Below are 23,669 nucleotides of genomic sequence, written 5' to 3'. Positions count from 1 at the left end.
CCTTTACATTCCTTCCTCTCCCTTGATTTTCCAAGTCGCTTCATACACGCCATTTCTCTTCCTACAACTTCTCTGTTGAATGCAATTCTTAGCAAATGCTCACCAGTCAGAGGAAAGATAAGGAAACTCGATTCAGACCCAGTGCCTATGCTGTAGGAGAGGCATCTGCCTGGAAGGAATGGTCAGGTACGTATAAGATACGTCCCACAGAGCGAGGGCATCCACAATACTGAAGAACATACATTGATTCTAAAGGCAGCTTTATAGAAGTGCTGTGTCAACAGACGCACAGCCCTCGATGAAGTGGCTCCTACAGGAAGCCTGGTTTCATTCATTAACTACAGTGGCTGGGGCAACGTGTGGGGAGCAGATGACACACAGACAAGTCAAAACGCAGTTCCCCTTTTCCCTCTGAAAGTTTTTAGGTCTCAACGCCTTGCACAACAGACGTGCACCTGGGTGAGAAACAATAGCAGGCAGTAAAACACGTGAGAGCAGCGTGAGGCTCTGAAAGCACAGGCTATGCAGAGGGCCAACTGCCAACAGGAAGACACGGTGAGGAGGAATTCTGATCCAGTCACTATCCTCCCTCAGCCAAGCAATGCCACGTGATAAACAACACTGGGGGCTTTTGAATCGTCCATCACACTGAGAGCATCCCTATCTGTCAGTTTTATTCTCTGGTTGCCAGGAGAAGGACTGGAGTGACTTCGGAGCTAAAGTTCACAAAGAGCTGATCTTGTATTTCCCATCGCAGCTGTAACGAAAGCACTAGGAAACTGCAGGAGAAAAAGAAGAAGAAATTGCAAAGCGCCTCACTCTGGGACTGGCTCAAGCCGCTGAATTCATCACAGGTAGCGCTCAGAGATCTCACGCCTGTCTCGCAGCCTCATTTCCCATGTCACATTTCAACAGAGAAGCAGAGAGAAAGGAGAAACGGAGGTAACTTCTGTCTGCATTCTTCCTCTTCACAACGTGAAGCATTTATCAGCAGGAAACAAACCACGACCACGTGCTCGGCAGGTCACTGGGGCAGGTGCAACTTAACCTTAAACCCGCATCGTCCGCCACACCTTGAGATTTAAGGCGAGACAGCCCCGTGATGAAGCCCCGGACCTGTTTGCGTTCAGCGCGCTGCCGCGCTGCAGCCCAGCTCCCAGCACTGCAGCCCAGCTTCACCGCGCTTCCCTCTGCGGGGCTGCGAGATGCAGCAGATTCACCCCCAGCACAGATCAGCGTCGCCCCCCAGAGCAGCACTGCCCCCAGCCTGGAGCAGCATCACCACCCAGCCCCGGAGTACCGCGGCAGCCCTGCTTCTCCCTCCCCGCCTCGGCCCCGAGCGGTGCCAGGGCAGTACCTGCATCGCCCAGCACGGGCAGCCCGTACCTCCCGTCATCGAAGGGATTTAACAGCGTGGAGATTCCCGTTGTCCATTATTTGAGGTCACAGATAAATGCCCAAGCGCGGCCGTGACTCCCATCAATCATAAGTCACTTGCTGATAGAGTGTATGGTAGGAGACCTACTGATGTAAGCTAGTCACCAGAGAAAATACCCACTGATGACGCATATCCAGGCACAAAAATAGTTACAGGGCCCCCAAAGGGATTATTCAACAGCCTACATTTAGATATTCTTACAAGAGACCCGCAGTCAATTTGCTGCTATTAGATGGCTGGGGAACGCTGAAGTTTAAGTTTCCTCAGCAGACATAACCACAAATAGCTGGTTTAAATAAGCTCCTGCAATTACAAGCTGTTTTGTAAATTTTAACACGGCATTACGGGGATTAAGCCTAAACAGAACCACTGGCTATAAACTGTTGTATAGCCTTCGCTTTTACTACCTACCAATTTCTTCAGCATATTTACTGATTCCTTCAGTATATTAACCCACAATGACAACAACGATTTAAAATTAAGTTACAAATGTTCCAATTAGGTCCCTTGTGCTACCCCAGAGCGATGTTTGCCTTCTGTATGAGCACTCATACGTGTTAAGTGGGGTGGGATTTTTGGTGGCACTTCAATGCCATCTCCACCACCTCTGTAAAACACTTTGGACTCAGTTTGTACCCCTCTTTGGCACTTGCCTCTTGTCTACACATGCACACACAAAAAAAGTTCTGATTAATTAATCTTTCTTGCATAAATCATCACGATCACATGCAGGTGAGATAACGACAACATGCAAAACCACGCACCTGCTGTGAGCAGGGGCTGGAAAGAAGATGCCCAGAGATTCCTTTCTCACATAAACTATTGTACGGGTCTGCATAACTGGATTTTTTAGTATCAATCTCTAGGGAAAAGCACGGTCCTCCAAATTAACTAACCAAGTGATAACCCCACAGCAATCCTGCCCCTTCAACAGTTTGAGGATACTGCACGTGCCCTCACAGCAACCACACTCAGCAGGATGTAACTGAGCTTACCCCAACCACTGATGGCACAACACTTACTGCACTATTCTGGCAGTAGTAAAATCCGTATCCTTAATTGGCTCACTTGAACATCTGAGTTCCTTTGCAGGAATGCTTACGGTTCTTAGGAGTTTAAAAGTTAATGGCTTTCTACTGCATATTTAAATGCTAAATATAGGAAGGTATTCTATGACTTCAATGACTACTTCATTGACATACTTCTGGAAAGCATTACTTAGCCAAACAAACACTCCAGGATCTTTAGCGTTTACCCTGCAAAGCAAAGGAAAGAAGAAATGTCCCAGGCTACAAACTCCTCCCTCACTTTCTTCATCTGTGATAGCATTATTACGTAAAAACAACACCGGACATTATTTTTAGCCCAAGTGCTTTGCAAGGCCCCCACTTTTCCCTCACGCATATATATGTGTGCACGTGGCCTAATTTAACAGCCCTGAGCAGACACATCCAGTGGTGTCCCGGGGTGCCCCAGCCCAGCACTTCCCGCCTGTTCCATCACACACCACAGGCACACCGTAACCTGCAGAGCCTCAGCGCATGCAGCCCAGCAGCCTTCAAATGGCTGGGAACCCAGTGCTTGGAAGTTCAGTCTCCTGCTGACATGCAGAAGGGGTTAACCCCAGCAGGCACCCATCTGGAAGATCCCGGTGCTGTGTCTCCCAGACCCGGTCAATACTCATTAAGGGGAAGCAATCCATACCTCCAAGGGGCTGTCTGAACAAGGAAGAGTCAAAAGCCTTTGTTTCTCTATAACAGGCATATTACTCCATTTGGAAGAGGGTTTTTTTTAATTTTTTTTTTTTGCAGGTTTACCTGTTTTGGGGCTTTTTTTGTTTGTTTGTTTTTGTTTTTTAAAAGAGCTGCCAGTTCTGTCGGTTCTGATATAGTAGACGTAGTACAAGTTGTGCAAGTGCTTCTGAAGCCAACAGGCTTTGCAAAAGCCCGTGTTCCTGAAACAAAAAGAAACCCAGCAAACCTTGTACAGAATAGGTATGAATGGGAGACATGACGGATGGGCAGTGATGGCGCTCTCTCTGAGGTGAAAGGGCATATGGAAAAATAAGGGACTGGCAGGAACAGTGCTGGATGTTCCCAGTAGTAACACTGTAGTGCTTTTCAATGCAAGGAAATAAAAATGAAGAAAGGTACAGAACAGAAGGGGAATCACAATGGTAACTGTCATTACCCAGCTAAATAAGCATAAATGAATGAAGAGGTGCCCTGGTGCAGCAGTGCTTCCTGATGGTTTTCTGAATTGAAGCATCTGAAGTCCTAAGCAGATGAATTCTCCCTTGCTGACCAAAAGAATTCCATTAGGAATACATATTATTGTAAGGACATTGTAAGGATAGTGTAAGAATATTGTTTGCTGAAAACATAGAGACAATCAGCTTTCCAAGCAGACAATGAATGAGCACCCCAAATTAGCAAATTCTTTTTCGAAAGTTTCTACAACTTGTGAAGCAGACAGCAATCTTGGAATAGATGTTTGGCTCACTGAGGACAGAACAGTGTGGAGCACTGGAGTCACTGTGCCATACAACATTAGACAAACCGGGACACTGATGTAAGGAACATAAAAATAGTTATGCTATTCTCCTTTTGCCTGCACATCAGTTTCTTAGGGCTTTTCTTCTCATGCTAGCAGTGACAAAACAGGTAATACTGATTATAATTGAAAAGTGAAATTAAAACACCATAGAAATAGAGTCTGCTGAGGCTACATAATTACTTATTTTTTCCATATGAAAGTATGAATCGGACATCTCCCTGTGCATGCAAACACCTCTGATGAAATCTCAGGTAAGTAATAATTGGTGGAGGGAAGTGAGTTTATTTCAGATATTAAGCATAAAAGCCTACATTTTTATCTTTGGAAATAAGTATACTTATAGTTAAATGTCAACTTACTACTACCTGTGTAACAGTCTACCCTGGTTCCAGTTGGTAGCACTACTAGCGGTAAACAACAGTTCTTATGTCAAAGTTTTAAAGCAAATCAAACCATCAGAGTAAGGATGTTCTTCTTACACACCGGGAACCTGGATTCTGGAACTATCACCTGATGGCAAAAATCTCATCTGCAGCTGCAACTAAGTGATCTGAGGATTTTTCATTTCTCTGTATTCACTCTGGGTCCACTCCGTATCTAGCTCGTTCACAGCTGAGTGACTGTAAGTTGAGGATGGTGTACTTCCCTATTCCAAGATATTAACTAAAAATATGTCAATGATCCATTCTTCACCAAAATTCTTAACATGAATTTTTAGAACACGGTAATGAAAAATAATACAGCTGCAGTAGTCTCATGAGTCTGCTCGCATCATATGTATGCCACTAGGCTTTAAGGGACCAAATAAAGTCAGACATGAAACATGATGGGTTTATTCTAGTGCACAGTAACTAGAGCAATACCTAGGAGTTACTGTAAAGCCTTATATTTCTTGGCAAAGAGTAACAATGGCTGCAAACAAGCTGTTCTGAAATCACACCCATTTCAGATTGAAGTTTCATTTTGAATTTGCACAAACAAGCTTTGATTGCTCACAGGTGCTGACAATAAAAACCCGATTCCGAGTGTATACCTACTGTAATTCTGTCTGGCCAGGGAAGGCACAGACTGACTGGGGATTACAGAAAGCGGGGAGCGGGGAAAGGCAGCAGAGGGAAGATGCTCTCCTTTACCACCCTCATCGCAGCATCCACCTACAGCAATGTAACACAGGATTCCAGCTCAAACAGCCTCACGCATACAAAGACCTGCTGAGAACAGTTCCTATATTCAATACAGTCAAATGTTACAATTAAAACACAGGCATAAACCAGCTTAAAACTTCCCAAAATCCAAGTCCTGTTGCTCCAGCCTTGCCAATGCCGCTGTCTGCCCTGAAGCAGAGAGAAGAGCCACTCACTCGAGGACAAGGCTGCTCCAGATGCTGCTGCTGACAGCTTCTGCTCGGCTGGAATAGTGAAATTAAAATATTGCAGGAAGGGCAGGGGGAGGCAGGGAACATCCTGACACTGCATGCACAGGATGCCACCTCACCGGGCTGAAGGGGAATGGGCCCAGTTGGCAGTCAGTGAATGCAGTGCAGCACTGACTGAGCCCAGCCTGAGCTGTGCCTGGTACATCAAAACTGCCCATTTCTCATGTTTTTCAAAACATTTTGTCCTTCTTCTTTTCTTCATTTTGTCCTTCGCTACAGACCATGAAATTTAAAAGCATGAAAGCTTTTCTCTGCAAGACTTTATTTCTTATTAATCAGTAATTGGGAAAGAAGATGAGGATCAGACCCAGAATGCATTCTTCCAAAAAATCAAATGTATTGATAAAAGCATAACCACAGGATTTCATTGCTTTGCTTTCTCTTCTTTCCTGAACCAACACACAATCTAAAATCTTGTAGAGACGCTCCAAATATCTCGTGTCAAACAATAGCTTTTATCTCTTAAGTTACGCTCAAATTCCTTTCTTCCTGAGGCTCCCTTGAATCACCAGCACTCACTGTTACCTTTGAAACACGTGGAACTAAGGAGCAGCATTGTCATGCCTATTTAGCCTAAAAAGAGGAAGATTTCTCTCTTTGGAGTGAAATCATCTGGACTGCTCATGTGTACACACACATAAATTTGACTCTTCTCTCGCGGACCTACCCTTTTGTTAGGAAAAGTTCAAAAGTTCAGTCAGCAGCAACCTGATTTCTTAACTTGCTGCTCAAGCCTTTCAACTACTTCTTCAAGAAATTAGAGAACTACAAAGCATGGTAGTACCCAAAGCACTTTCAATACTATTAGCCACTGTTAATAAGCTTAAACAAAAATGCCAACATACAGTTATTCATTACTTTATTTATTTATAGTATGCACAAGAAGCCTATCTGTGAGCAGTGGGATTACCTCCAAGACACCTCCTGCTGCGGGGCTGCCCTTCTCATAGTGCCACTGTGACCACTCCTCATTAAATAAATAATTAGCCCCAGAAGACCTCACTGAGCGCCAGCCATGAGCACTGGGGTGGGTGACAATAAATTCCTGCCGACAGGGCGTCCATGCTCCACCATGGAATGCCAGGAGAAGGATGGTTAGTGATAGGACAAGGGGGGATAGGAGAAGGTGGATAGAGATAGGATAAGGGGGAATGGTTTTAAACTGAAACAGGAGATTTAGGTTATATATTAGGATCAAGTTTTTAACTCAGAGAATGGTGACACCCTGGAACAGGTTGCCCAAAGAGATTATGGATGCCCCATCCCTGGAGGCATTCAAGGGCAGGCTGGATGTGGCTCTGGGCAGCCTGGTCTAGTGCTTGGCAACCCTGCCTGTAGCAGAGAGGTTGAAACTCGATGATCACTGTGGTCCTTTTTAACTCAGGCCATTCTATGATTCTATGGTTCCTCTAAGCGACCACTTTGCACAACCATTCACAGAATCACAGAATTAACTGATCTCTGCTACAGCACAGCAGTTTAAAAACAACAACAACAACAACAACAAACAACACTCAATTTCAATGTATTTTCAAAGAGTATTTCATGTTCTGTTGATTACCCTCTCCCTACATATGGCTCACTTTTTGCATCAGTTGTGCAGCTTCTTGTACAGAATCATCTACCCTCCCTTTTTAATTCAGGGAAAAGTCATATTCATTCTCTCTTCTTGTTGACTCAAATCTATTCTCCAAAGACAGAATTAGGACTGTGATCATCCCCCACTTTGATTTCCACCATAGATGCATCAGCTTCACCAGCCAAACTCAGGTTACTTCCTTCTCTAGTGATTTACTCTTATCAGTACACACAGAACCAGTTTTTAATGTTTAACATTTACTGCAGCATACTGCTATTTAGGCATCTTCATAACCACAGAAAAAAAAAAATACGTATGTGAGGAAAATTCCCACATTGTGCTTAGATATTGATCCACTATAAGATCCCACAACCAATGTTAGGGAGTGACTTTAGCGCCTGACAGTATTATAAACATCAGCAAATTTCCATGGGCAATCACAAGTATCTCAATTACCTGAGTACTGTCTCAGCTATCAAGAGGACAGCCTGACCTATCTCACAGCCAATGACTTCCCAAGCGCTAACTATCTTAAAAAACCTATGCAGAGAAAGCCGCCTTCGGGCTTCAGCTGCTGTTCCTCAGGCTTCCAGAGAATGTAGATTTTCTTGCCAAGCTTGGCAGCCAGTGTGTGACACTCCTGATGTAAAAACACGACAATACTTAAAGAAAAGGCCAACAACCTTTGTGGGGCTGCCTCACTGAAAAATAATAAAGGAAACACATTCCTCTCTGCATACAATTTACCTTAAGGTGCAAGTGCTCCCCAGTATTCCACAGCTCTCAAAACTCACAGCTCTCAAACCTTTTGCCCAGCTGACCCAGGAAAGCAGAAGAGCAATGATGGTGGTTCCAGGAAGGAAGGGGGGGTCGGCACATGTGCCAGCCACGTTTTGTGCATGAGGCCATGGCGTGCCCTGGAACCTGCCCTGCCATGGAGAGAAGAAAGAAGAGGGAAGAGCACACAGACAGAAAGAGTTTCGGCCTCCTAGTACAGTCAGCCCCCTGAACTTCATCCCTCCTCTTGTTCCCCAGTTTCCAAAAATAATCTAAACAAAGGCAAGAACTGCAAAGGCAGGGAGCCTTAAAAGAGCTGCAGTTAGAAAATAAAAAGAGATGGCAGGGGAACTGTATAAAAAGACACGTTCTTTTTGGAAAAGAACAGTGACATCTTTCAGTTTGGTGGCACATCAGCATGGATGTAGGTCGGTACCAGGATGTCGGACCTAGGGCTGGTTCAGGAGGTAAAGCAGGGGTGCATGGGTGGGAACAGGGCTCTGCAGGCCCCTCGAGGTCTGTGCTGGCGTGATGCTGCATTGGCCCCAGCCAATGGCTTCTGTCAATTTGAATGCCTACTATCAGAAGATGCTTGACATTTTCCCATAAAAGTAAAAGCACCTTAATGTGAAAAACATCTAATGACTAAGAAGAGTCAGCAGTGAACGTTTGCACCCAAAGAACTCAGTTCCTCCCACATTACAGCAACCTCCGGGAAAACTGATTGCAAACAAATCAACAAACTAGTGTGTCTATCAAAAATACTTTTTTCAATGCTGGAAAAGACTCACAAAGCCTGCAACGAACACCAAGGGTTAAATCTGATTCCTAACTGTTGGACTAATGGCCAAGGTGAGGGAAAAGGAAAGAGTTCCTTCTGTCACACAGCATCCCTGCAAAGGGTGGCTTTTGTCTAACAGCTGAGAAGTAAACTCAGCTGCTGACTGGTTGAGAGATTTTGTTTTTCAAGAACATCAACGATCATACTTAAACCTTGAACTGGCTTCAATTTCAGCTGACTCATCATTGTGTGACAGCACCCAAAGTCCACATTCTATTTTCTGATCCTGTTTTTCAGCACCGATCAAAATAAGCAAGTATTAGCACGTAAGTTATAACAGATAATACCATTAAGGTCCCCAGGAAAGCTCAGATCTCCATTTGTTTCCCATAAATACATCCATCTTTACCATAAGTATTAGTGCACGCCGCAGAATATTTCAAGCACCACTGTCCAGTGACTGCCATTTCCTCTCATGGCAGAAGCAGCCTATGATTAGGAAACAGAAAGCAGAAATGGCAGAAATTATTTGGAGCTTTGGGTAGGGTTTAAATCTCCTAATGTTTCATCTTTTTCTTCTCTTTCATGCTTAAGTAATGATTTTCAAATGGCATAGCTAGTGGTGATGATGACTTATTCCACAGCAATCTTCTGCAGCCTTCTACCACGATGGAAGCCACCACAAGCTGAGAAAACCTCCCCTGGCAGATGATGGCACTGAGCAGGCCAGGCCGAGCCTCCTTAAGAGAAGCTTCAAAGCAGTTGATGGAGAGGCATTTTTGAGCAGAGTGGGAAGGAGGCAGCTTCACACAGCCTTAGCTGCTTTTCCCAGAGGAGCAAAGATTGAGAAGGAAAAACACCACAAGCCTCTCATCTTCTTCAGCTTGCCACAAAAGAGAGATGTGTTTTTCAGTAGGATCTGGTGAGTCTGACACTGAACTTAGCTCAAGTGACATGAAAAGTTAATGGTTAGGAACAAAGTAGGTGGAGAGGAGGAGGAGGAAAGAAGGCATTTGTTATTTGAAGTAGACTTCATTCAAAAGCCACTTTTCACAGCCAGAAGTAAAATTTCCATTCAGCTGTTTATTTCTGGTAGCCTAGATAGCTTGCACAAGAGGGATATAGACAGAGACCTTATACCTGCCTGCCTAACAGCAGCTCAGGTAAACGAGAAGACAACCAGACACATCTTTCTGGCCACCAGCCTTTGAAGGCAAGATAGGCAGTTTTTCTCCTTGGTGGCAGGTGCTCCACTACCCTGCTCTCCAAGGAGGGAGATGGCAGCAGTCCAGGCCCTGCAGAGAGAGACAGAAAGAAGCAAACATTGCAGATGGAGTGATACGCTTCCAGCTCCAGCCATGGGACCTGCAGCAGTCTCCCCACATGGCCCTGCTGCTCCCTACCAGCCCAAAGCTTCCTCATGAAGAATGGCACAGCCCTTTCCTGCTACAGACTTACCAGTCGCTACTTAAAATTGGCTGGGCCAACACATCAAATCAATCCATACACGTTATACATATTTTCTGTTTGTATCAGTTTGAATCCTCCTCCTTTGCAACTCTGATATCCTCTCCCACTTCACATTCTGTAATTTTCTTGCTCCTTTTTGTCTGCGTTTCATCTGAAAATGACTTTTTTCTCAAGCACACCAAAGCATTCTCTCCTTCCTGCCCTGTGTTCTTCCCAGCCCCCTGTTGTTCTCCGCTGGCCCTTTCGCCTTTGCTGTTTCCTCACTCATCTCTCTTCCTGCCCTTGATTTCTCTCCTCCCTTTTTTCTTTCTTTGAAGTTTCTCAGTGCTTTCTCTCCATCCTTCCTGCCACACTGACTGAGGTGCTCCCCAAAGCATCTGGCCTACCCAGAGGCTGCACTGGGTTGGACACTGACGCACAGATGCCCATGAATGAACAATGCTCTTCATTTGAGGCCCCATGTCATTTGACAAGCATGCATTAATTGTACAGCCACATAGTCAGTGAGCTCCACCTGTGTGGGTTTTTTTTAAGCAAGAACTACAAGGACAAGCAACATCAGCACATGGCCGGGGCTCCCAGTGCTGAGCTCTCCTAGAAGATGCTGTGTACATGCAACACCTCCTTGCTTTGTGGTTCTGCTGCCCAAGGGTGGAAATCGGCCCTCTGCAGAGTGCCAGTGCAGTGTCACTTAATCATTTCATTCCTCCTTATGTCCTCAGAAAGGATTTACTTGGGTTGTGCTGCACTCCTGAAGGCAAAACCTCCCCCTTCAGTGAATGACAGCCTTATTTTTAATAAAAAAAATTCCTGTTGTGAGCAAATGAAAAAAAAAAAAAAAAAGAAAGAAAGAAAGAGATACAGATAGAGATAACAGAGAGATGAATTTATTCCTCCTGGCACAGCAACAGGAAACAGCCAACCAGCCTCCAAATGCAGCGCTGTGCTCTCTCTGCAGTCACACAGAGAAATCTTGACGAAATCTACAGGCCAGACCCACCGATAACTCTGGCTGCTTTGCCTGTTTCAGCAATGCAAAACAGCTGTAAAACCAGTTCAACTTGCCCATTTCTGTCAGTCTTCCTGTGCCAGCTTAGCCCTGCTGCTCGCCTGGGTTCTTCCCTGGCCCCTCACCCACTTGCTCTAGAGGGGGACTCAGGCTCTGTCCAGGTGCATTACTGGGGACACATTGCAAACCCAAGCAACTGGCAGAAACAAAATACTCTGTTTCCTTGCACTTGTATATTTCTTTGGATGCCAGGAAACAGAGCTCAGTCGTATTTCCTGCTCCTCAGACTGGAGAAACTGGATGTCGATGTAAAGAAAGGCAGAAAGAGGGCTGATCAAAAAGAATAAGGAAAACAATGATTAAAAAAACCCCAAATACTGCTTCACTCTGGTCTATAAAGCAGTACATCTTGGGGAAGAAATAATCCCCCCCTGCTACCAAGTCCTCCTCTCCAGAGATACACAACAGTACCAAAAATCAACAGCATTTTCTTGCAACTTTCAAGTGCTGCTGCACTGAACAGTCTTATGGAAAAAATACCACCAGTTAACAATCGCTTCATTTGCTTTTTGTCTGAGAAAAAAACACACATAGAAAGGACTGGAGACAATACGGGGGGGGGGGGGGGGAGGGGGTGGATGATTTTCTATAAACAAAGCCTTCAATAAGTAAATGGGAGATATTCCGAATGTTTTATTCTTACCATCTCAGTAACAGCCCCTAACTCTGAATGCATTAATACGTACACCTTAAGCACCATGGGGCTCCTCGTGTTGCCATGGAACTGAAATCTTTGCAGTTTAGATGGTGATGTACGCTAGGAAGCGTACTGTTCTTACACTTCCTATAACAGAAGCAAAAATCACTGCATAGCATTAACTCCCTTAGCATTTAAGGCATTCAGTGTCTTTCTCATCTGCTCGTCTTCACACAGAGTTTGCTTTTTCTATCTTGCCACATGCAAATGAAACACATTTGAGATAGCTATTCTTGTCTTTATGAAGTCAATAGCTCACACGCTGAGCACATTGCAGAAGGTCCACAAGGCGATGGACTTTCCCCTTTTAATAAGAGGCTGATTGCAGGCAAGCAGGAGCTGAGACGAGAGCTGGAGAAAGTGAAATACATGTGGATAGAACACTGTGCTCTACATCAAGGTAGCATTTTAGTAGATTTTGGAAACCTAGTTAACGTATGTATTGCTAGCACTCTTGACACTCATTCTGAATGTTCTCTTGCCCCGTGACTGCTTGTCCAGACAACCAAATTACAGCACAAAGCTCCTGCAGCAGGTGCCAGCTCTTCCTACACCTTTGTTTCCTAGTCAAGGTTGGTGGGCTTCCAGGGGTAAGCAAAGTGTTGGGCACTTCTTTACGGGAAAAATCAGTCAGAACAACTCTGTGCTATCTAAGGATTCAGCCTACCACGATTATCTTCAGCAGATCTGAGGGTTTTGCCAAAGCTTCTGAAAATGGCTGTACGCACATTGCAAATACATCAATTTTCAAGTATGAAGCAAAAACAGGCTAGGCAAATATCCAAGTTTCTTTTAAAAGGTTACCACAATAAATAAATAAATAGCAATTTGTGTATATAAACATTGGATCAGTACCTGTAGAAACAGCTGGAAGCCAGTCCGTGAGCTGAAGCCAGCCTGAGGCTTTTACCTCCAAAGCCAAATATTTGCATAGCATTAAGCTTAAAATTAAGGCATTTGCAGAAGAAACTTGCTGACTCGCACATAGGGAAGAAAAAGAGGGAACTTAGCTTCCCTACACATAGGGACAGATTCTTTGGATGCCTTCCCCATCACATGAATTCCTGGACAGCACAAGGAAGGACAGACTACCAGCCCGGGAATTCCCCCTTCGCTTTCCGGAGGATTTGTGCGCGCCTTGGACAGGAAGGCAGAAACCCAGGTAGCTGCTTTATGAAGAAGGCCTTTGTTTCTCATTCCTCATCCCTCGACCACCTGGTAAGGCTCCTTCCCAGCGAAGAAGGGCCCCATTCACCATACCTCCGCCCGGCAGTCCCCACATCCCGGTGCCATAAGCCACCTCTTTCTTGTCCACAGCTCCTGGGGCTGAGCTGGCCGGCCTGCAGCGAGTGCTTCCTGCTGCTTGCTACCCCCGGGGACGTGGGGCAGTGCCTAATCATAAGGAGGCTTTCTGAGGCAGGTTTAGCCCCCGTGCCAGCACAAGGCACAAAAGCACTGTTGTGTTGTCTGTAGTGCTCTCACAAACTGCAGGGAGAGGTTTCTCCGGCACCCTCGGGTCCCCTCCACTCCTCTCCACAGATGGAAGGAACATGCTGAGGAGTACTGCCAAAGTGCAGCTCCCTCCTTCTCTTTGCTGGCAGTGAGTTTCTGCCCAACCTACTGCTGCTGCCTTCACCTCTGGTTTAAGTGGGGCTCTCACCACCGGTTTCCTTGTAACAGGAAAACGTATATTGTGCAATGATGAAAGGCCGGTGCAATGTCAAGAGCATTAAAAAGACTCTGGGGACTGATTAGGGTCAAAAGGGAAAGGATTTATGATGTTTAATAAAGTTAAATCTCTCAGAGTTCTGCTTATCCTTTCCAATTTCAGGTAACCAGATCTTATAAGAAAAGTTATTAAAATGTTGGAAGTTATTACTGTCCCCTTTGAAAGAATTCCCTGATAGGGAAACCTGTGCTCTGCCCACAGGCACCTGGACAGGAATGAGCCCAGCTCACCCACGCTATTGAGCTGACACTGAGGAGGAGACAGACTGGGAGTTTTGTCCCACCAGCACCATATCACCACGTGGTGAGCCACCAGCCAAGATTGCAGCTCTTGCCCAGCACTCCCAGTTTGGCTCCCCACACACCTTCCTCTGGATGATGCAATGGAGAGCACTCCACATTACTACTGAGACTTGTTTTGGAACACTTTATAACCTAATATGCCCCAAATCAACATGATTTTACAAGATGCTAATGATTTTCCACACTGAGATAATGACACAGAGAGAGCAAAGGGAAGAGGAGGGGCAGATTATTTAAAATACTAGAAAGTGTGTATCAATATCTAAATTACATACACTTCACTGCATCGTATGTTTTCATTTTCTTACCACTTAATCATCATAAATGTGCTACATATGTCCTTTCCATTTTCTCACTCTTTTACTACATCACATCCAATTTAATTTCCTGTGAAGGTCTGTAATCTTTTACAATGTACCTGTCTTGGAAGGTCTCTGCAATAAGCAGAGTCCAGTCCCTCAGAAGGCCTATCTTTTACGGGCTGTGCTCCTGAAGATTAGTTTCCTGTTGCAACGCTGTATGAGAATTAGCCAAAGATGAAAACCAAAACACACAAAAGGAAAAACAAAACAAAAAAAACCCTTCATTCTGATTCCTACATTCAACAAATGAAATTTCATTTTGATTTGGGTAGAGGTAATTACCTCATATAATAAGTTCTCTTGAGGTGCGAGACACAGCACACCTTGTTCTCAGCTCATCAGAAGCAGAGCAGAGAGGTGTCTGCTTCCTCTCCGTCCCCAGCAAACACACAGATCTGCAAGCTGTCACCACTTTAGCAACCACACCTCCCCATCAGCCTTCCCCTCAGAGGGCCCTTCTTCCAGTGATATGCCACCTTCCACCTAAAAAAATCATGAAAATATCAACCAAAACACAACCATTCTACTTTGGAAAAGGTACCTTTGGAAAAGGTGGCAAAAGGAAGCTAGTCTAGTTGGCCTACCAGCTCCTCTCCAGACCTCTGCCCATACAGAATGCAAAACTCTATTTCTTCAAACCAGTTTTACTTTACAAACATGCCCACAAACACCAAAATGACTTATTTACAAAATCTATATATATCCACTGGCAATTTTGAGTGCTAAAAAATAAATCAACTCAGAAGAAACAAGAGCAACAGAAATCATTATTCCTGTGCTCATCTTGAAAAGGTTCTTAGATATGGCTGATACAGGAGATGTCAGAACAAACGTGTAGAAAAAAATCTGTAAACTATGGTGTTAATTGTACTCGGCATGCATGGGTGGCCACACAGACACACTAGCAGCCCTTTCAGTGTAAGCAGGGTCAATGCTCTCCCACCTAATCTCCAGGATGTTCCCTTCAAGCAGAACCAGAGTGAGCCAGATCTGGTCACTTCTTCATTAATCGGAACATTCAGAAATTATCTGAGTTGTGAATGGCTCTCCCAAAATACATCAAATTGTTTAATGAAGCATGAATTTCCTCTCCCTACTCCCTGTAAGACTTCTGTTGTACTTTCTGTCTCTTACATCACTGACATTAACAGTAAATCAGCCACACATCTGACAAACATCCCCCAAATTATATGTAAAAATGCAGCACACAGAATCCAGATAAACGCTTTTGTGGCAAACAGTCATCTCTCCTCACCCATTTACAACTCTTGAATCTGCACACGGACTTCCACTGAGCCCTTTCCTATGTTATTTCAACAATCCTTTCCTTGTAATTTTGTTCTATGCTTATATCTTTAACACTCGATCTCAAAAAAGTGGCTATCAGTAAAAAAAAAATTTCCCACGGGGAACATTACTTAAAAGTCTCAGATGGCACATGCGGTGCAATTCAACTCCCATCAGCATGAAGAAACATTTTCCTACCAGCTTCAGTGGGAGCTGGACTGGAACCATAAATCAGAAGATGCTCCATGCTAATGGTTACGTGGTATGCTACAAAACTACTCCAGAATACAAAGCAATCATGTAGCAGTTCTCATAAAGCCAGTTTGCTTGTGGTTTTACAGTCCCTGAATCAGAAGAGTAAGAAAGAAAGACATGCCAGGTAGCAGGCTAGTTTTGCCTCGCAGGCTAGAAATTAAATAACCTCCTTTCACAAGGTGAGGGTCTTAGTCTTACAGGCTAAGGAAAAAAGATTCAATATATGGATTTAATTCCTATAGAAATCTTATTCAAAGACTGTATAATGTACAGCTAAACAGCAAGGGAATAACTGCCATCATCTGGCTGAATTTGGTAAAATTGAGTTAATTTGCACTTCTTTAGGGAGTCACTGTGTGTGAAATTAATCTAATTTAGATTGACCAGAAACTGAAAATGGAATGAAGGAGAAAAGCAATTAAAGGCCTTTCCTAAACACAAAAATAGTAGTGCTTTAAATGCAACGATACAGTTAAGGCACAGAACCCTTCATGCCAATACCACCACCGCTTCCTGCTCGAGGAGGAGAATAGCAGGCTGCATATCTGCACATCATGGTTATACCGGTATAACTCCATCCAAAAAAAACATCGGTAGGTTTCTAACAACATCTGTAAATGAATGCATTTTCAAGATTGTATTTGCAGTTAAAACAGTTCACCATTCTGCATATGGACCAGGCCTAGCAGATAAACATCTGCTGGAATGGCTGACGGTAATTTATTATACATGTGGCTTAACATTTACTTCAATAGCTTTTAGCACCTTCATATTATTGTTACTGTGCTGCTCCAACTAGCAGTGCTTAATGTAAGATGCAGAAGTTCACATACCATATATTTATGAGTAACTGGTTTCCAGAGATGTGGCAGCGATAACATTGTCATCATACGATTCAGGGTAGCTTGCTGTAGGTCACATATCAGGAGAGGGTCCCACCTGAAAACATAACACATCCAGATATTGTTCATCGTACTCAGAGGTTTACTTCAAGCTTTACTAACGCATGTACGTGCTTTGACATAGAGTTAGCAGCACCCATGTTCCTCTCAGGCTCACAGAAGTCATTCTTCTACTCACAGTGGCAAGGAAAATATCCCTGCTGTCTCCAAACTGTTCTGGCCACTGCTACAGGACAGATTTCAGGCACGCTATGAAGGCAATCAAGGTAGTGACAACAAATTTTCATTGTCAATGCATAAAGTGTAACTGTCTGGTGGACAGCTTTTCCATTTGCCAGGTGTTCAACAAGCAGGTAATACCTTTCACCTTTCACCAGTGCATTAGCAGCTGGGCTCAACCTTTTTTTTTTCCTTTTTCTAATTGAAAATCTCCAGCTTAAAAGGTGCAGCATTGGAGCTCCTGCATGAACTATTTTCTTGACATCAAAGGATCTTAAAAAGAATTACTTTCCTATCGGTGACTACAGTCATGTTATTTGTAATAATTTAATTATGTAAAATCACTTGATAGGTGGGCCTGTTGTTCAATATTTTGATAAATGCAGATACGGACAATGAGATTGTACTGGCACCACTGTTTCCTCTGAAAAGGTAGATGGCGAAAAAACAAACCAACTTTCCAGCTTAAAAGCTAGGAAAGCTTTTTCCTACTAAAACTAATGGCAAAACCATAACTGATGGAAACAAGTTGGTTCAGGAAATCTTAAAATCTGCAGCACTAAATAAATGAAAAATTGCTTGGACCATGTATCTCCTTGAGTGAAATGAGGGCAAGAATTAAGAAATTCATTTTTAAATTTTATTGACTAGCCCTACAGTGCAATATATGTAAAGCTATAAAACCAGCTTTGATATATAAGGCAGATTAACTGGGGTCCCCTCATTTTGAAAGTGTGAATAAAATGACTTACAGGATACCCAAAAATACACCCAGAGCACACTCATACAGACACAACCACAGTGGTCTCGAGTCGCATCAGAGATAAAGTCGGAGTTCTGTCTTTTTAAACCGAGTGTCCCCAGACAGAAACCAATCTTCCTCCTGCTCTGCAAACTGCATCTCATTCTAGGGTAGGAGGTTTTCAGGAGGGAAGTCTGGTAAATAACAAAGAACTTTAGAGAAATGATGTTGTTAGATTTTACCCACAGTTTACATTTTTTAAATTACTCTAATGCTTCTCTGACTCTTCATACCTCCAAAGTGGCTTGGCTCTTGCATTTATTACGCTTCATTGGCCAGCCACAACATCACACAGCACTCCAGCACCAAATACTTCTGCGTTTTCTGCCAACTAAGCAAGTCAGTGTCTCCTACACTCTGCATTTGGTATTTAATAACAAACTTAAGGTCAGAAGAGCGAACTCCATGGTCGAAAACAAGAAAAAAATATATATACTTGCAAAGGGTATACTTCCAATGGCACAATGGTAATACGTCATATCTCCTATTTACACTGCTTCTGAGCAGGCAAACATAAGTTGGCAAACAGAAGCAGCCACAAGAAGAGAAAGTATATTTAGGTGTACTCATAGGTGCTCCACAAGGCCCCACTCCAGGCTTTCTGTAGCTTACAGACCTATGTGAATTCAGCTGGGGGCTGCTGAAAACAAGTGCAGTCACTGGCTGAAGGACAGCAGGTGAAGAATATACATCCTGGCACGGACAGACGGGAACGTGGTTTGAACAGCACCGACTGCCTGTGAGCTCTTCCAATACAGCCTAACACCCAGCACAACTCACAGCACTTCTGCCCTAACCAATATGGGCTTCAGAACAAGTCTGCCTGGGGAATTCTGCTAGAAAGCAGACACAGAGGACTCTCTGTTATTAGCATGAACTGCTATGAATATTAGTGCTAGAATTCGAGTACATATCTGCGCTACCAGAAAGACATGAGTATAAAAGAAATAGAAAGCATTATCTGGATTTGGTGGACAGCTTTAAAAGTACACTTAAAACTTTTAAGGAGTAGATAACCACCAACTCTTCACATTCAGATCATTATAAAGGAGATTCCTTAAAATAGACGTTTTTCAGTGTTAGAATCCTTCCATTGACCTGCTTAAATTTTACTTCCCAATTCCATTTCACGTTCATTAAAGGCTTGGGGGGAAGAAAAAAAAAAAAAAAAAAAAAGCCTTCCCTCCCAAAGAAATTATCTGTAGCACCTTTACCATAAAAGGATGCTGCTGAAAATGGCTAGCTGTCTTCAACAGGAAAATACAGCAAAATACAGCATCACACAACTCATTCTTTTGGAGATTTATTTGGAGTAATTTAATCAGTCTTTCCCTAATGATTGCACTTAATCACGTAACTTACATCACCTCATTTACGTTTTAAAAAACTACCGGAATTTTCCAGGTGAATAATTTATTTAAACATTTTGTTGTTGTTGTCTGCTAACTGTAATCTTGGAAAATGAGTGTTTGGAAACAAAAGCCCTAAATCACCACGTGAATAGAAAAGAATGATCACAAAGTAGCTACACCTTGAACACAAATAAATCATAACACAAGGAACCAAATGAAATGCATGTCTAATGAATTAGTTCAAAACTAAGGTTTTGCCTGCTACAGATTGGTAGCATTCAAAAGCCATACTGTCTGAGGTCCTGCATGGACTAAGTTTGGAGTCCTCTGTTTAATTGTCTCTGGACCCTTTTGCTGAGATTCCTTCACAGGTTCTTAACCCTCTTATTCAGCAAGGGTAAGGCCACGGTCTAGATTCTGAAGTCCACAAGGCACATTCAACACGTATCACCTTTTTGCTCACAGTTGAGATGGAGGGATCTTGGGGACCACACGGGAGAATGCCAGAACTCTTCAAAATGAAAAGCACTTCTTCTAGAGCAGAAGGCACTGGGGAGCAGCTGTTAAGAGGAGGCCGAACTACTTATGAATGTGACAACTTTCAAGACCTTTCACAAAGATTCTTTTGAGTAGAGACTTTCCAACGTCTTTCCTTTGCTAAGACTAGAATACCAAAGTTCTGAAAATACACTTTGACAGAACTTGCAAGTCCTACAAGAACCTCTTTAAAGCAAAGGCAAAGCCTTTCTGGGTGAATTAGAAGCCTAGAAGCCTTTGTGAAATCTGAAAATGTAAATTATATAAGAGATATTTAAGTACATGGCTCTGACTATGATGGAAATAGCTGGTGCAGACAGCAATACACTGGAGAGCCAGCCCTTAAAATCTTGGTAGGGGATGGATTGGGGACTAAAGACACAAATCAATACAGTTTCTACATAAAGAGAGAATTGTAAGAAAGTACACATAGTTCTTGTCCAAACTGTATATTTACTAGGCTAGACAGTAATCCCCAGTGCCATCAATTAAGACCTTCATTTTCATGCGCAGTATGTTCCTACTTTTAATGAAATGCAAACATTAGGCACAGTTAGAAAAAATTAATGGAAGCTGAAATATATTGTTTGCTGTCAGCTCACTCTCACATTAGCATGCAATTGCTTCTCAAAACTGAGTCTACTGGTCAGAAAGCAATCCTAAAACTATACTCACACATAATGAACTACAGATTGGTTACTCTTTCACCCCGAAGTATTATTTTCTTATAATAAAGTATGACACTGAAGAAGAAAATATGTAATCTTTTGCACCGTAAATGTTCACATTAACACACGCTGCATATTCACACCAACAAAGATGAAGATAACTTACAGACATGGGTGTTTAGAATATGCCTATAAGGCATTGCTGTGCTTTTGGACTTAGCAAGGTTTCAGCAATACTTTCTCCACTTCCAATAAATACTGTTTGCTGACTTGAAAAATGAATGAGAACTCATAAAATGGACAAAATACCTAAACCAACATGGTTAGATTGGCTAGGTACAGGCACCAAATTGTTTACTACAATCAGATCTAAGTAGTAAGCCTCACGAATTCTCCAGATATATGTAATTTATTATAAATTCTTGAAAAAAAAACTATAGCTTCTAATTACAAAAGAAGTACATACCTATGAATAGCCTTTCAGAAAAACATATTTTAAAATGAAAATTAAAAAGTAACTTATGATCTGTTAACACATTATCTTGCTTGAAGAAATAAATCTTTCTTCTCCTTTCCTCACAAAAAAATGGAAGGAATTGAGAAAGGAATTACAGTCCCAAGTCTTACTTTCCCGGCATCTGCCTGTGTCAGAAGTTAAGCATTATGTCAATAAAGGTGAGAAAACTCCTATCTTAGTTCTCTTGTGACATCCAAAGCTACACTACAGACACCACAGCATGTCTGTACTTTACTGGGCAACAGAAAACATGGATGATTCCGTTGCCTGTAAAATGTACCAGGCTGATATCCACATTCACTGAAGGTCTCTTCTCTGCGCAGAACAAGTGTAGTGAAGCAGCAATGCAAGCTGCTTCTCGAGCAGTGTTTCCAAACACTCCTTGGTTACATCCTGGAATGAAGAGGAGCAGCAGTTTCTCAGTAACCAAGAGTTACGTGGCTGAGAACAACAATTCAGTTCTGCACTTGTGATGTCCTAACACTAATAAGCAATCAGTAAAGAGGGGGAACAAGGAGAGCAGGAAAATGCAGCTACAAACACAAGATGCACTGCACCAGAAACCTCCATTGAAGTGTACGTGTACCCTCCACCAGACAGCATGGAGGGGTTCAAAATGAGATACGACATGCTGCCCTGTGCAAAGCTGCACAAAGGAAGCAGTAAGAAAAATACTGCATGAAAACCTACAGACAAGCAGTACTTTTCTCTTGGACCTTCTTTAATAAATCATGCAGAGGGCAGAATCAAAAAATATCTACCAGATCGTCACTGGCATGATATATTCCATCAGCACTACCCAATTAAGTGCTTTGCTCTCTTTCTCATTATGACTTGCTTTGACCTTTCACTTTTTTTTTCACTAATTCCTTTTTTAAATTCCGTGCCTCATTCTCATGAACGTTAGCGATCACAAGGTACATTGAGAATGACAGGCAGTGACCATTACTGGGGGCTGTCGCGCTCGGGCTGCGATGCAGCGATCATCCGGAGGCTGGGACACCAGCACGGCGCAAGAAGGTCACCCACATCCCTGTCCTTGCAGAGATCAGCGCTTCCGAAAAACAGCCTCCTAAATCAAGACCTAACATCCAGAGCATTTCACAAGAAATCCTATATCTCTTCCAGCAACAGCCATGAAAGTTTCGTATCAGAGAACAAATGTCATTAAAAGGAGTATGCTGTTAGACATGACGGCACGTGTTGGGGCTGTGAAAGTAGGGGGAAAACACCCAGCCCCCTAAGAACACACTGTGAAAGACACAAAGACAGACAGAGACAGTCTGAAGTGGCACAAAGAGATCTGATCACTAATCAGAGACAGAACTCCTCCGAGAGTCACAAGCGTCTCTGCAGGCTCTGAGAGACAGAATTAAATTGGCTTAGTACTATATTCAAAAGTGAATTTAATTAGCTGACATTAAGCAGGATAAGTTTGCGGTACCATGTTGCTCTGACAAGCCGTCTCCAGAAGGGTAAGTGGAAGGTAAAGTCGTATTTTTCAAGATGAGATCACAGATGTGCACCTACAGTGTAACAGAGCGTCTGCTGAGGGCGGCTCAGAGCTCGCAACGGGCACATCCTCTGCACAGCAAAGGATGGTCTGCAATAAGAGGAGCCAGAAGAACCAATTTTGCACATTTATTCTTACAAATGTGCGTTGCACCTCTTTCTGATGTTGCCCCATCCATGAAGACAGCCTCAGCACAATCTCTGCCAACTCCTCCCAGCTAGGCCTGTCCCCGATGTGCAGTGCAGCAGGTGCCATTTCTTTCCGTCTGCACCCTTGGCTGGGCAGCCAGGGCTGCTTTCTGCTGGCAACCCGCTGTGCTGCACCCAGCACCAGCGGGAAGCCAGGGAGAGGATGGTGCAGGCGGAAGCTGTGGCTGCAATCTTGAGGTAGCATGTAACAACTGGAGAGTCAGGATAAACCCAAATCAGGTGTTTCCCCGAGGGAGACTTGGAGGAAATGGAACAACACATTCCAAAGCAAAAGCTTCATGCATGTGAAACTTAACAAGACTGCCCTTTGCATGCCTCCTTCTGTTTGATGATGAACTTGGTTCTGGTGAAAAGTGTCCTGCTGTCAGTGCTAGAAATCCTGATGGAAATCCAGCTGATGTGCAAAGCAGGCACATGCTCACCCCAGGCTGTGACTGTGGATGCTACTACTTACATCACTCAGGTTCATGCCCCAGCCCTGGCATTAGCACCAACCCAGACTTAACAGGCAAGGCAGAGAGGCTTTGCCCATCCCATTAGCAGCAATCCCTCGAGAGTTGCTGCTCCCTTACATGCCACAACTGCAGAGTAACGTAAGCTCTCAATTTAAGCCAGGAGTGCCCTTCCTCACCAGATCCATATTTAAGGTTGCGCGACTCTGCGTAGCCACAGCAGGTTTTAAGAGTAAGCTCTGTGTTCTGCACACCCTTCGTTGGCACCCCATGCATAAGCCCGCTTTACTGGCTCCTTATGCTGACAAACCCTCCAGCATACCCAGCCAACTCCCCTGCCATATCTGGACCAGTAAATCTATTGTGCCCAACTCCATCCCTGTCCCGGCGTGATCTACCAGCAGAGGCAAAGCGGAGAGCAGCAGCCGGCAGGCAGGGCTGAAATTAGGCAGCGGATAGAGACCCAAGTTCTACAAACCTTTGAATCTCTCTGTTTGTTTTCTCACATAGAAAACAATCCGGCTGCGTTTCAGCTATACTGAGCACCACAAATAGAAATATTACTTGTTACTTATATACATCACTTATTACTATGTATATAAAAATTGCCTTCAATTAAACCCAGCTACAAATGGAGGACATACGATTTCATAGCATTAGTTCTTAATTATTTCACTCTCTGCAGGAAACTCAAGTCCACAGCTGAGTGCGAATAAAGACACAAGATCTTTATGATATGAAAAGCAAAACAATGGCCTGAC

At 43.5% G+C, this 23,669-nt stretch overlaps 1 protein-coding gene across 14 annotated transcripts in view; it reads right to left on the bottom strand.

Moving 5' to 3' along the window:
• Positions 1-23,669, bottom strand: part of HIVEP2 (HIVEP zinc finger 2) — a 126,604-nt gene that overhangs the window by 80,181 nt on the left and 22,754 nt on the right. For 5 of the 14 annotated variants that reach the window (XM_004935681.5, XM_015284201.4, XM_015284198.4 and 2 more), the window contains exon 2: positions 16,571-16,676. The exons of 2 other annotated variants lie outside the window; for them this stretch is intronic. The gene's annotated coding sequence lies outside the window, so the exon portion shown is untranslated. Of the gene's footprint in view, positions 1-1,357; positions 9,862-16,570; positions 16,677-23,669 lie in introns of all 14 variants that reach the window. 7 more of the 14 variants (XM_046939725.1, XM_046939732.1, XM_046939731.1 and 4 more) reach the window with 2 other exon arrangements.

Source organism: Gallus gallus, chromosome 3 (genome assembly GCF_016699485.2).
Source record: "Gallus gallus isolate bGalGal1 chromosome 3, bGalGal1.mat.broiler.GRCg7b, whole genome shotgun sequence".
Taxonomy (NCBI): domain Eukaryota; kingdom Metazoa; phylum Chordata; class Aves; order Galliformes; family Phasianidae; genus Gallus; species Gallus gallus.
This window is presented reverse-complemented; position numbering and strand designations above follow the sequence as displayed.